Genomic DNA, 13,623 nt, shown 5'->3' with positions numbered 1-13,623 from the left:
AAAAGGGTTCTACAAATTATGTATCAAAATGGCAGTTTTGGTGCTAACTGGGTCTGCTTTGCGTCACTCAGACAACACCTGGACCACCACCACAACCCCCAGCACCACGGAGTTCATATGTCAAATAAATTATTACCTCATTCCTCAAACACAACTTCTCGCATTAAATAATGGGCTTTTTAATCTCATTGCTGGAGCCGTGGCCGTCTACCAAATGAGTTACAAGTAATTTAAAATAAGATTAAGGGTATTCTCAGTCACAATGGACAAATTTAGGATTCACGTCCAAGAGGCTCCTTCCATTCTTCTAGGCAAACACGAAGCCTTACTTAAACAGCTCGTCGAAATCAAAGTATTTAATTACCTCAATCTGCGTCCACTGAAATTTCACTTTGGACATACATACATAAATAAATATGAATACAAATCAATGTTCTCCCATCTACCGTCGATGCAGACAGTAAAGGAAACTAGCGCGAGCAAACTTCTGTATCAAATGTTAGGCGACGACAAAAGTCTAGTAAAATTGTCTAAATATCAAAATACAGTGACTACCACAGCTCCAATCGCATTCTCATGTGTGAACCGCATCACAGTGCACCTACATATAGAGGAACCTTATTCCTAGACCTTAAAAATAAAGTACTGAGTTTGCACGTTTGGAAAACTAAATTTCCTTCCGATTTGCGCTGGTTTACGCACCACACCCTTTATCTCTTTGTACATTATTTAAATTTCTTCACTTACACTCACACATACATATGTACGTGTGTGCATATAAATACAAAAACACTTACTGAAGAAGACAAATGAAGTACGAAGCTAAAATATCGCTCAACGGCCTACGCACAAAAAGAGGTTAACGCATACACCACCCATAGACTGGCCGACCGATAGGCGAATCAATGGTCAAGCTTGCCAACGTATTTGTCAAAGCAGATATGCACTTTTACATACATACATACGAACATGTACATATACTTAAAATAACACCAAAAGCAGGCAAGCAAGGAAGCAACTAGTTAGATGACAGGCTGGACTAGCCATGCGCCTTCTTAATGGCCTGCCAAAGTGCGCCTAGACGAAGAAGAAGACAAAGGAGGTACTCATGAAAGGGAATAGCTGGCTGGTTGCGCACGAATGCCAGCAGAGCTTGTAAACTATGAAAGATATATTGTCCATTTAACACATTGACAACGAAATAAAGATTAATGGTCGCACCCAACGCTACCGAAACAGAGTGACGGTAAAACACGTCAAGAATGAAGACAGCAAATATGTATGGGTACGAATCCACTGGCGTAGCTGAGAAGTTACTAAGGGGAGTTGGTGCGAAATTGTTTTGAATTGTTAATTTCTTATGGGAATAACTCAAAAAATGTTGCACAAAACGTGAAAAGTGAGCTGCTGTTGACTGACTACAGAAATGATGCAGAAAACCCAGGAAAACAGACTTGCCCTCCAGAAACCCCAGGAAAACAGACTGGCAGAAGTTTAGGGAGGCGTTGGGGGCCTTGACGTGACGCCACAAAGACTTCGGAAAGAACAGGAGATTGAGGTGGCAGTTGAGAAACTCAACGCCGCCTTAGTTGAATGTTTTGAGACAGCCTGTCCAATTCGACCTCTCCTTGATCGGACTCCCGTTCTGTGGTGGAACCGAGAGCTCCAAACATTGAGGCGTGAGTCGAGAAAATTTCTAAACCGGGCCCTCAAGACTTACCTTGCTGAGGACTGGGAGCGATACCGTCATATTCAGAGGAACTACAAGAAGCTAATTCGTGAGTCGAAAAGGGCTTCTTTTAGGGAATTCTGCAGCAGTATTGAATCTCTGAGTGACACGGCGAAATTGGTTAGGATCCTGAAAAGGGACCCAACTGCAAAGCTGGGGTCACTTAAGAAATCTGACGGCTGCTTCACGTAAAAGAAAAGTGAGACATTCATCTTGCTGATGGACTCTCACTTTCCAGGAAATCAGATAAGCATTGGCCGGCAACAGCCCTCAACGAAAGAGGCTGGTGTCAGAGCTGCTACACCTTCTCGGCGGGACTGGTACGTTGTCAGGTCTGTGGTGAATGAAGCCGCCATTCGATTTGCCATCGAATCTTTTGGCGGCTACAAGCCCCCGGAGCAGATGGCATTTATCCCGCCATGCTGAAGGAAGGCATAGAGTCAGTGACTGTAGCCCTGAAGATAATTTTCACTGCATGCTTAGCACTGGCTTATATATCACGCTCGTGGAGGATCGTGAGGGTCGCTTTCATCCCTAAGGTTGGGAGAGATGACTACACCAGTCCCAAAAGCTTTAGACCTATCACCATGATCTCTTTCATGCTGAAAAGTCTCCACCGGCTAGTGGAGTTGCATATGCGCCAGAAGTCGGTAAATGTTCCCCACTCTCTCCATTTCAGCATGTCTATCAAAGCGGAAAATCCTGCGAGTCGGCACTGCACAACCTCTTTGCTAGGATAGACCAGCCCATCGACAGAAGAGACTACGCTATGGGCCACGGCGGGCCACTTCCTGTGCGTCTGCCCCGCCTTCGCTCGAATCAGGTTTGAGGTCTTTGGCTGATGTGTTAGGAAGCGACCACCTTGGCTCCTTAGTACCACAAGATCTACCCTGATTTCTTCGGAGATCGGGTAGATTTAAAGAAAATTAAAAGAGAATCCAAGTGTAGTACAATGGACTTAATTAATGTCTGAGTGCTGCACTTGCTAGTTGTCCCGACGAAAAAAAAGCAGCTGTTGCGAATTTGTTATATGGAGAAAACGCCCAACACTGTCAAGGGAAAAAATTAAACAAATCGCTTAACTTACAATTTGCGATCTATTATACTTAAATTGAATAAGGCATACAACTGCATAACAAAAATCTTGCTGGAAATTAAAAACCGAATTGTGGATTTTTTCTAATTTTTGGAAAAAAAATCGAAACTGGTTTTATGAGATTGGTTTAGGCTAGGGACGGGCAGCAGAGTGGCTCGCTCGCAGCAGAGCGTGCTAGCAAAGTGCTAGATGAGGGGGCGACAAACTTACATCAGAAGGGTAAGCAATAGACGTGTACGTATATTAATCAGTTCTGAGCAACGCATATGTGTTTGTAAAAAAGAGAGTGAAGCTTTGCCAATAGCAAAGTTACCAGATAAGGGGAATTCATTCCATGTTAGGGGATTTTGAAGTGTTGGGATTTGCTAGATCGTTCATAATATATATTATAATAAAATGCTTTTCGTTTTTTTTATTGGAAACGCTTCTTTGAATATTAACATCATCTTTGCAAATTTATATTTTATTTACTTTTATAATTTTTGTAATCAAGAAGCATAGGCGATTTTATAATCAAGAAGTTTGAACACTCGCATGTCAAAGTTTCATAGTTTCAAACTATGTGGAGAAATATTTGTACTGACAAATCAGTGTATACTTTTCTGAATGAAAAAATTGTCTTCGTTTACATATAAGTATGTATGTATATCGTATGTCTTTATGTTAGTGAATTGCTTTAAAGAAATGCAGCAAACAGTAATTTCAACCAGCCATGTTTTATTTAAACAATGCATGTTATAAATTTTATGTTGTTAAAAAAGACAATTTATACATGTTTCCATTAAAAAAATAGAGGATTTTTTCAAAAAACATTGAGGAAATTATCATAGCAGAGTGGGTATTCTTGGTGAGTACTTAGTTGCTCTCAAATTCAAATCACACGCATATGGCAATGCGCACAGTATGACAAAGTATACAAAAATGATTAGAGAAATTTGTTTGCATCCGCTCATGGATTTCGCACCATCGGTGGCAACGCAAACCACTTTTCGCCATGATACACCCATGCTTTCAGTACATTCATTAACACATTGAAAAAAATCTTCACCTTTAGTCGTCCCTTTCATTGGAATAATGTCCAAAAGTTCTTCACATATATTTGGGTGGGCATCAACTCCTCGGATAAAAATCGCTAATTGGGCTATGTCCGATATATCTGTACTGTTGTCAATTGCCAATGAAATCGCTGTGAATGATTTTATACGCTCTTTTAACTGCGATTTTGTAATTTCCGCCATTTCATCTACTCGTCTGCTTATAGTTCTACGAGATAAGGGGCTCTTCATTTAGACTTAAGGATTTGTATATACTTTTCCTTTCTTCTCCTACATATTCATCATATTCACTCCTGTGCAGCTCATAATGTCTCTTTATGTTAAAAACCTTACAGACCACACGTTTTTCACATACAAGGCATTGTGATACTCCGTTTCGGATTCAAATTTAACAATATTCTTTTATTTGAGGTCATGCTGAACCAAATGTTTTATATTTAATATTTTATTTAACTTTGTTTATCTAAATTAATAGTTAAAACAGAGTAATATATTACACATTAAAAATAAATTTATGTTTTTGTCGGCAGTTGAACACTGTGCACTTTGTTTTGACGTTCGCCGTTTCAAATTTTTAAATAGAATTTTCAGCACTTTCACTGCATCCACACCAAACAAATACACTTAATATTAGTGTTTTTTTACGCGACAATAATATGTAACTTACGGTCTCAAAAAATATCGTCGAAAAATGAAGAAATCACGAAAAAACTGATTTTATGTAATATATGAAATGTCAAAACTTATGAGTAAGAGTTGCCGCAGTTGTTAAATGTGGGAAACAATTTTGGAAATTGTTGATTTTATTATTCATGATTTATATACATAAGTATATACTATTGGTTGTTTATTTTTATTTGTAGTTGTGCATATCAGAGTGTATTGGATTTATATGGGCGAAATTAGTTGTCAATCACGTCCACGTTTTATGAAAAATAAAAGAAAAAATGGTATCATATAGTAGCTAAAAATTCTGAAAAATTTGACAAACTTCGGTAGCTGAAGAGAGTTTGCAGTTTTATAAAGTAATTTGCTAAAAAATTGATTTTCTGGATTTCTTAGCTCAATTTAAAAAAATATATCCGATCTCAAAAACCACTTAAGTAATCATAAGATAAGTGTGAATAATTTACAGATTCGTCAGTATATGCAGTGATCAATATTATTGAAGATTTAACTGTCATTGCTTTCCAATATGTAAGATTTTAATTTAGTCTCAAATGAAATATTTTCAGAGGCCTTAATCTTCTTTACATCTAGCAATTAAAAAACAGTTTACGCGAAGTATTGAAATGTTTTATTGCATGTCTATTGTTGTTTATTATCTTAATTCATTATTATAATAGAAAGTGTAATATGTATTTAATTTAGTTGTTGAAGAAAAATCTACCAAAAAACCAAATTTTTTAGAAATTTTTTGAGATGAAGTTAAAAGTTGCCATCCCTGGTAAGAACTCATGAATAATTGCTCTCTCATTCAGGATACAAACACAGACACAACTCGCTCAATTTTTCTGTTTCTTCCCTGTGCTTTGTTATCCCCCTTCACCTAGCACTTTTAGCTCGCAGAAGCACACGCTGCTGCACAGTGCAAATGTGCTGAGTTTGCCCATCACTAGTTTAGGCAATGAGCACTGCCTTTTTACGAAAAATAATGAGCATTCATCAAAAACAAAAAAAATGTTCAAAACTGCTCCAAATGCTGGTGTGCTTTCGTTTTGTCACGAGAAATAATTTTGGTAATTTTTTTTATTTTTTTTAATATAAACGACAAGGCCAAAATCACAGTGCGACCACGAAAGTACAGCTAAAATTATAAGCGTTCAACTAAAAACAATTTTACTTAAAATAAAACACAAATTAAGAAACTAATAGAAAAGGCGTTTGATTCAAAGAATTTAAAAATTTTCTAACCGAATTTGCCAAAATTCGTAGCTTTCTGCATATTTTTCTTTTAAGGGGTTACATCCGTCCAGAATTAAAAAAAAATCAATTTTTTTTACAGAAATTTTTTTGATATAATAGTTTTAGGCATATTTCTGTAGAAGTCGATTGTAAAAATTCCCTATAGGTACAAAATTATGGTAAAAAATGTAATTTCCCGACGAGAGTTTGATGCGTACAGGTAGCTGTCCTTCGTTTAAGGCAGCTGGCCGTTACCACTCGTTTTTCTCGAAACTACTTTTTCTGGCACGGTCTGGATGATAACTCATACAGTTTTTGATATTTTTTGATCCAGTTCTTTTTTTTAATATTTAAAAGTGTTTTCTCTATAGTTTGCCGAGCCGGATTTATAAAAATTTTATAAACATTTGCACAATTTTTCGAAATTCAAAAATCCGGCTCGACAGACTACAACTACAATTTATTATTTTACAAGCATTTTTTTTACTTTTCACAAATCCACCAACATTTAAAGGAGAAATGATGCAGAACGTGGAGCAACTTTTTTTCATTGTACTTTGGGTTACGTCATTTTTTATATAATAATTTTTATAAACAAAAATTAAAGTAATTTTTTTTATAAAGTTTTAGTCTAGTAAATAATGTTTAAAATTTTTTCTATTTTTTTTCTATTGTAATACCTTCTAAAAACAGTTTTTCTTAAATCATTATAAAATGTCATATTTTTCATTAGGTGCGAAACTAAGTTCTCGCTGTTTTTTTTTATGCAAATACAACTTTATTCTGAAAAAAATGGCTACAAGTGAACCATTGAAAGTATTGCCCACCGCTGGCTACTACTTTTTCCCATCTTTCTGGTAGATCTCGTATACCGTCGCGGGGAAACTGTTCATCTTTTGAGGCTATCCGAGAAACAAGCCATTTTTTGATGTCTTCATATGAATGGAACTGCTGGTCAGCTAGACCATGTGCCATCGATCGGAACATGTGAATGTTGTTTATGGTGCCGATGCACGTAATTTTGGTCTCCTCGATTCTGTTCTGGAATTTTCTCTGTTAAGTATATTAAAATGTCGATAATGTCGATGAAATCACAGAAATAATCGAAGTTCACCGGTATGTTAGTGGTCGTAGGAGCTAAAGATCGACCATCGAACAATTTTAAGTCATTTGCACAAAAAGTTTTTTGGGAAAATAATGGATTTGTTTTTCCCCAATCTTTTATATTAATAAGCAGAGGCACAGCATTTTTCATTGATTCGCTGTGCGTATTTGAATATAGGAAAACTCGAAAAGCTATGTAAAGCCCACTATGCAACTTTCAGGGATTACTGAGTATAGTCTCCGCTATTAATAAAAAAATACAAATGAAAATCAGAGAGTAGTGTTTTTCACAAATAAAACAAGCAAAAAATCCCAAAAACGTTAAGCAAAAATTTGAATACAATTTTTTTTTTTATTTTTTAACAAATTTTAATTAATATAATTAAATTTTTTCTCAAACAACTTTTAACAAATTTTTAATTTGAATTTAAATTAAATTCTTTTTCAAAAAATTTTTAGCAAATTTAAACTCAAATACATTTTTTTTTTCTCAATCATTTTTTATCAAATTTTTAACTTAAATTTATATTATTGTAAATTCTTTTTAAAAATTTTTTTAACAAATTTAAATTTAAATTAAATTTTTTTTCTTTAAAAATTTTTTAACAAATTTAAATTTAAATAAAATTTTTTTGCAAAAAATTTTTAAGAAATTTTTAATTTAAATTTAAATAAAATTCTTTTTCAAAAAATTTTTAACAAATTTTAACTCAAATAACTTTTTTTTTCGAACAATTTTTAACTAATTTTTAATTTAAATGTAAATTAAATTTTTTTTTCAAAATTTTTTTCAAAAATTTGAATTTTTTTTTTTTTCAAAAATTGTTTAACAAATTTAAATTTGATTTCAATTAATTTTTTTTTTTTTTCGGAAAACAAAATTTTACAAAATTTATTTTCCAAAAGAAAATTTCTTCAAAAGCTATACTTTATCCTACAAATTTTCAAAGAATTTAAAAGATAAAATTTTACGCAAAAATAATGAATTTAGTTTTCCCCAAGATACTATGAATATAATATTGCTCCCAATTACTGAAAAAATTAAAGCCAATTTTTTCATCAGTCACTAAATCATTGCAAAATTCAAACGATTTTGCACTTCTTCAACCAACGCCTTGTCTTTAATACTTCAATGGCATTAAAAATCGTTATTTAATTTCATATTTCTAACTACTTTCGTATGAAGGTTTGTGCCATTGGAGGCTGTGCAATTTTTGTAAAAATCATACAACTTAAAGTTGCAAACCTTGCACAAAATTCGCTAAAATGAAACAAGTTTCGAAATTAGTTTGAAGTCACTTGAAATCGTATTGATTTGTGAAAAAAACATTTCCATACAACCTTGAGAATTTTCTTCCAAATAAAGTACAAATTCGGAAGTCTTTATCTTATATGGAACGAAATACTTAATACCTCAGTGAAAAAAAAAATTCAAAAAATCAACGAAAATTGTAAGGCACTTGAAATTTCCACGCTGTATACTAGAATTGTATAGTTTTATTTTTTTTTATTTAAAAAAATGTGCGAGATTTTAATGGGGCTTATTGTTTTTTTTTCTGAATTTTTTTTTTTGTTTTTTCAAACTTGTTAAATAAATGTTTGTGAATTTTGTGCAAAATTTGAAGCTTTGAATTATATATGTAGCTCTTGTTGTAGCAAGCACAAAAATTCAATGAAGACTTAAAAACATTCATATACGAAAAAAAAGACAACAAAAATATTATTGGCTGTAAAACTAATTAATTTCTTATTTTTTTTTTTTTAAACCATTTATTTAAGTAAAAAGTGAAAAAAATATTTTATTCAAAATATTGTCCATCGGAAGCGGCAATTTTTTCCCATCTTTCAGGCAATTTATAGATTCCATCCCAAAAACACTTCTCATCTTTTGTGCCGAGAAAGTCATCAAGCCATTTTTTAATACCATTGAACTTTTACGGGAATAACACCTCTCATTGGAAACCCCTTTATTATTTCGAACACATTGACACCTGTGGACCTTAAAACTATTTTTTTTTAGTTTCGAAAATATATCCGTTTTAACTGTTCAATAATTGCAGCGTTATGTTGGACTTTCTTATAAAACTCCTAAGCCAACATTTTTTTTTTTAGAAAAAAAGATTTACTTTAAATAAAAATCTTGCAAAAGCGTACGCTTTCTTATTTGAGTTGACGTTAATCAACTTGCAGTTAAGAATTTTTCACAAGCACGCTCATTGGGGTCCGGCACGTAATGCGCCTCTACCAAACGCGCCGCCCGTCGTATGAATTTGTATGAGCGTGGCTCAGGAAAAGTGGCAACAAAGTGCAACAGTTTATAAAATTGCTAAGTTATAACGGTACTTGACAAACGCTTTCAATGTTTGTTGTGTGTTGGCACAATTGGATATTTAAGTTTAGGTCGACGTTGACGTTGGTATTTCCGGCTCAACGTAGCTTAGTCGACCCGCAATCTTTGACTCGCCGCACTGGCATCACCTAGGGCCTGACTTTGACTTACAACGTGGCATGCAACGTTTCCGCTTCCTTTTCAAATTCAATACCAAATGAAAGCGAAGTGTTTTCTTTTATTAAACTGAACGTGAGCACTGTGTACGTGTGTGTGCGTATGTGTGTTTGAGCATTTATTATGTATGTATGTATATGTCAATGGGCTATTCTTCTCACTTCTACCAACCATCCTCCGTTCGCTTCAGCCGCCTCAGCTACTTTCGTTTGGTTACTTAAAAAATTAGTGGTGTCGAAAATGAGCACATACAACTACAATAATAGTTACAACAACAATTACAATAAACTCTACACTCATTAGCACTACTCACGGCAGACGCACTTGAACGTAGCGCTGCGCTTCACACCTACCTTCGCACTTTATCAACTCTCAGCTCAACTCTGTTCGGCTCTACTCGAGCGACCATTAAACACTATTACCCTTAGTGCTATTAACGTCACCACTACTCCATACATACACGTGTAGGTTTGTATATACGTGTGGCAAATTACTTAGCAGCGCTGTTTATCATTTGTAACCCTCATTTCTTGCACATGCCCTTCATGCAACTAAACGCCCATATGTTTGTCATGTCCTTGCGCGTGCTTGGCGTGTCGGTATTGGTTTGACTTTGCTAATAGCAGGACCTTGGGAAAATTTAATGAGATTTACCTCTACATATGTATACAAATTGCCATCTTCCTTGACTGCACTTGGCCTGCCTTCCTTCTTCGAAACTCTCTCGGGTGCTCTTGAGTTTGCGGTGGACAGTTTCTCTGAAATTTCTGTGGATTTTTCTTTTAATTGCACTAACATCCGCCTGCTGGGAGTAATGCCATAAATACCCTTCATACTACGCGCCCCCCCAAAACTGAGCAGTAATTATAATCTTCTACAGTTTTAGAAAACTTTTTTTTTACTTTTTTTTTTGCTTTTTTGTTTTTGCTTTTTTTTTTACTTTACATACTCTGGACGCACAAAGGACTTTTGATTTTATTGCATTAGTGCTTGGCATTTTCACTTAATTTGTTACGAAAAGTTGTAGTATGAGAAATGAAAAAAAAAACACCTTTTACCTCAACTGCTTTCAGAATTGTGCGGCAAATTCACTCAATGGAGACAAGGAGGAGACGTGTACATATTTGCTGTAAATATGTCTCGAAGATTTTTTCTTTGTGTTAGGCAAATTTGAATTTTTTCAGCCACATATTCCATAAGCTAGATATTCCACAAGTCACGATTGCCACAAACAAAACTTTGCTCATAGCTGCACACCACCCGAGGTGAGGTCCAAATAAATGGCTACGAGTTGCTTGGTTTTTTCTACAAACCGCCGCGAGCAGCTCAGGCTCACCGAGTAACTATAAAGGGTGGGATCAAAACTAGTCATGGGAGTCCAATAGCTACCTATTGCAGACAAAGAGCTTCAGCTTTCCTGTAAGTCACGCGTTGCTTTCCGAATATTGTACCAAGTTAAACTTCCGTTAATCTATTAGGTTGGGGAAGTAGTTCGTAGTGAAGACTTTTATTTAAACAAAAAACAATAATTGTATCTATAAGTTAATCAATTTTATATTCGCCGTTGCAGTTTACAAACTCTTCCCACCACGCCACCAATTTGTCGATGCCGTTGCGCCAAAACTCGCCTGGTTTGGTGTCAAAGAAGTTGTTCAGATAGTTTTCAGTTTTTAAGAACCTCATTGTTATCGAAGGTAACGTCCTTCATATGGTTTGACAGGGGGCGGAAAAAATGGTAACAGGTCGGTGCAAGGTCGGTGCAAGGTCTGGAGGAAGTTTAGTTTGACATGTCGTTCAGATATTTTCAGGCGAATAGCCTCATTAACGCGGTGTAGATGGACAATGTAGAGCTCCTTGTTGGCCGTGGCATTCATTTCGTGCATATATCAGTGCATCATGACCTCCCAGTCCCTTCACACACATATTATGTTCTTATTTGGATGAAGATCCGGCTTGACTCTCGGCTTCGGCGTAACACCTGGAGCCATCCACTCCTTTCTTTGATTCACATTGCTGTATAGGCACCATTTCTCATCTCCCGTGCCGATTCGGTACAAAATGCGCTGCTTACGACCGCGTGTTGCTCGATGGCGGGCGAGTTGCTGAGAAGCAATTTGAAGGCGACTTTCTTTGTTTTTTTTTTGCGTTAAGCTCGTGAAGCACCCGACTTGAAATTTTTCGGTAAATTCTATGGAATGAACGTGATTCAGAATCGCTTTATCATCGCAGCTCATTTTTTTTCGCCAATCACAGGTGACGAAAAAAATTTCAGTATAATAAAGTCTAAGTTTGAAGGAGCAAATCGCATATATTTTTGACAATTCCTTTTTTGTTTTTTTATTTTGTGCACACAAAACGTAAGTGCTTGGTATAAAAAAAGGTGTATGCTTCATTATTACCTATTAGACAAAAGTGCTGATGAAACGAGTCGTATATTGATCAATATTTACGATAGTCACGCTCCTTAAGATACAACTAGTAAAGAGTGGTTTCGACGCTTCCAAAGTGGCAATTTCGACGTGACTGATAAAGATCGCGAAGGGGTACCGAAAAAATTGACAGATCAACCGTCGCTAAACATTTTCATGCGATAAGAATGGTCCAGAAAGCAAGTAACAGGGCGCCACATCAATTGAAGGAGAGGGATTACGTATGATCTGCTTCTTGAACGGCAGAAAAGAAAAGGTTTTCTGTATCGCATCGTCACTGGCGATGAAAAATAAAGCCTGCCCGGGGCACCAGGTCTATCGACAGCGAAAAAAAAAGTCATGCTTCAAAGGTTATGTTGTGCATCTGGTGTGATCTGAAGGGTGTTATCTACTATGAACTGCTTAAGCCATCTGAACGAATCACTGGCGATCGTTACCGACTGCAACTACTGTGTTTGAATCGAACACTCAAAGAAAACCAGCCGGAATGGGACGATAGACAAGACAAACTGATTTTGCCGCATGACAAAGCCAGGCTAGACGTATATTTCCCAGACATTGTACTTTCAGATTACCATCTGTTCCGATCAATGCAGTCAGCCCTTATTGGAGAGCTGTTCCCTTTTGAGAGCATCGCAAACTGGCTCAACGAATGGATCAAGTCAAAAGAACTCGAACTTTTCGTCAGAGAAATCCGTATGATGCCTGAAAGATGGAGTAAAGTTATAGTTTCCTATGGCACACTCATGTGAAGTAACATAACATTTTTTTATTTTTTTTTTAATACATTTATTTGCAATCTATTCATAGAACAATAAGCAAATTAGTTAACTAAGTAAATTTGACTTATATTATTGATCTCTTACTTATGTACAAGCATTTACATATTGTTTAATTTAATTAATTAATTTCTATAACATAACATAATAAATTCACAGTTTGATTCTCTGATGGCGTCAAGTAGATGTTTTCCTTTAGTATTGGTCAGTCTTGAAACCCAAGCCATGTTCTTTGCCTTCAAAATAACATCCGACTATAAATTCGTTTCCGAGTGACTTTAGGTAGCCGACATAATATTTTATTTTATTATTAAATTTTTGGCGGACAGTAAGCAGCTGAAGCAGTGAATTATCCATGAGTGTTACTAACTGTCGTTGCTTGTAGATGGTTCACTTTGAAATGCTCCATTTAGTTATGTATAACATTTTGTCCCAATATAATAGCTGTGCCTCCGTGTGCTTCATTGGCTGAATTATTGGTATAAAAAATTGTATATCCTGGAATTCTCAGAAAGGTTTTATCACTAAAATGTGTTTCCGATAGCCTTGGTATATCAATGCTGTTTTTTCTGATGAAGGTTTGAGCTTCCAGTATATGTTGACTTAGTCCGTTCGCATTCCATAAGGCCATTGTAAAGTGATTTTCTTTGATCATCCATTTTGGTGACGATCATTTTTTTCTTCAATTCTTGTATATCATCGTTTTGAGGCATTTTTCTATTTATTTATTTGTTTTATATTTTACTTTGTTATTTGTTATATGTGTTACTGCTTGTAAAGGGTGGTTAAGTTTCAAGGGCCAGTATTGATTTTGAATAAAATACAATTCTTTTAGGAAATTATTATCATTTCTCTTTATTATGTATTATTATTATATATATTATTATTATTATTATATTATTATTTATATAATATTGGTATGGCTCAATTACGTATGAAACAAAACATCGGCCAAATGGCCGCCACGGCCTCGGCGGCACACCTCCAGCCGATGGTCCAAATTTTCGATGACGCTGAGGC

Source organism: Anastrepha ludens, chromosome 6 (genome assembly GCF_028408465.1).
Source record: "Anastrepha ludens isolate Willacy chromosome 6, idAnaLude1.1, whole genome shotgun sequence".
In the NCBI taxonomy this organism is placed as follows: Eukaryota; Metazoa; Arthropoda; class Insecta; order Diptera; family Tephritidae; genus Anastrepha; species Anastrepha ludens.
Note: the sequence above shows the minus strand (reverse complement) of the source record.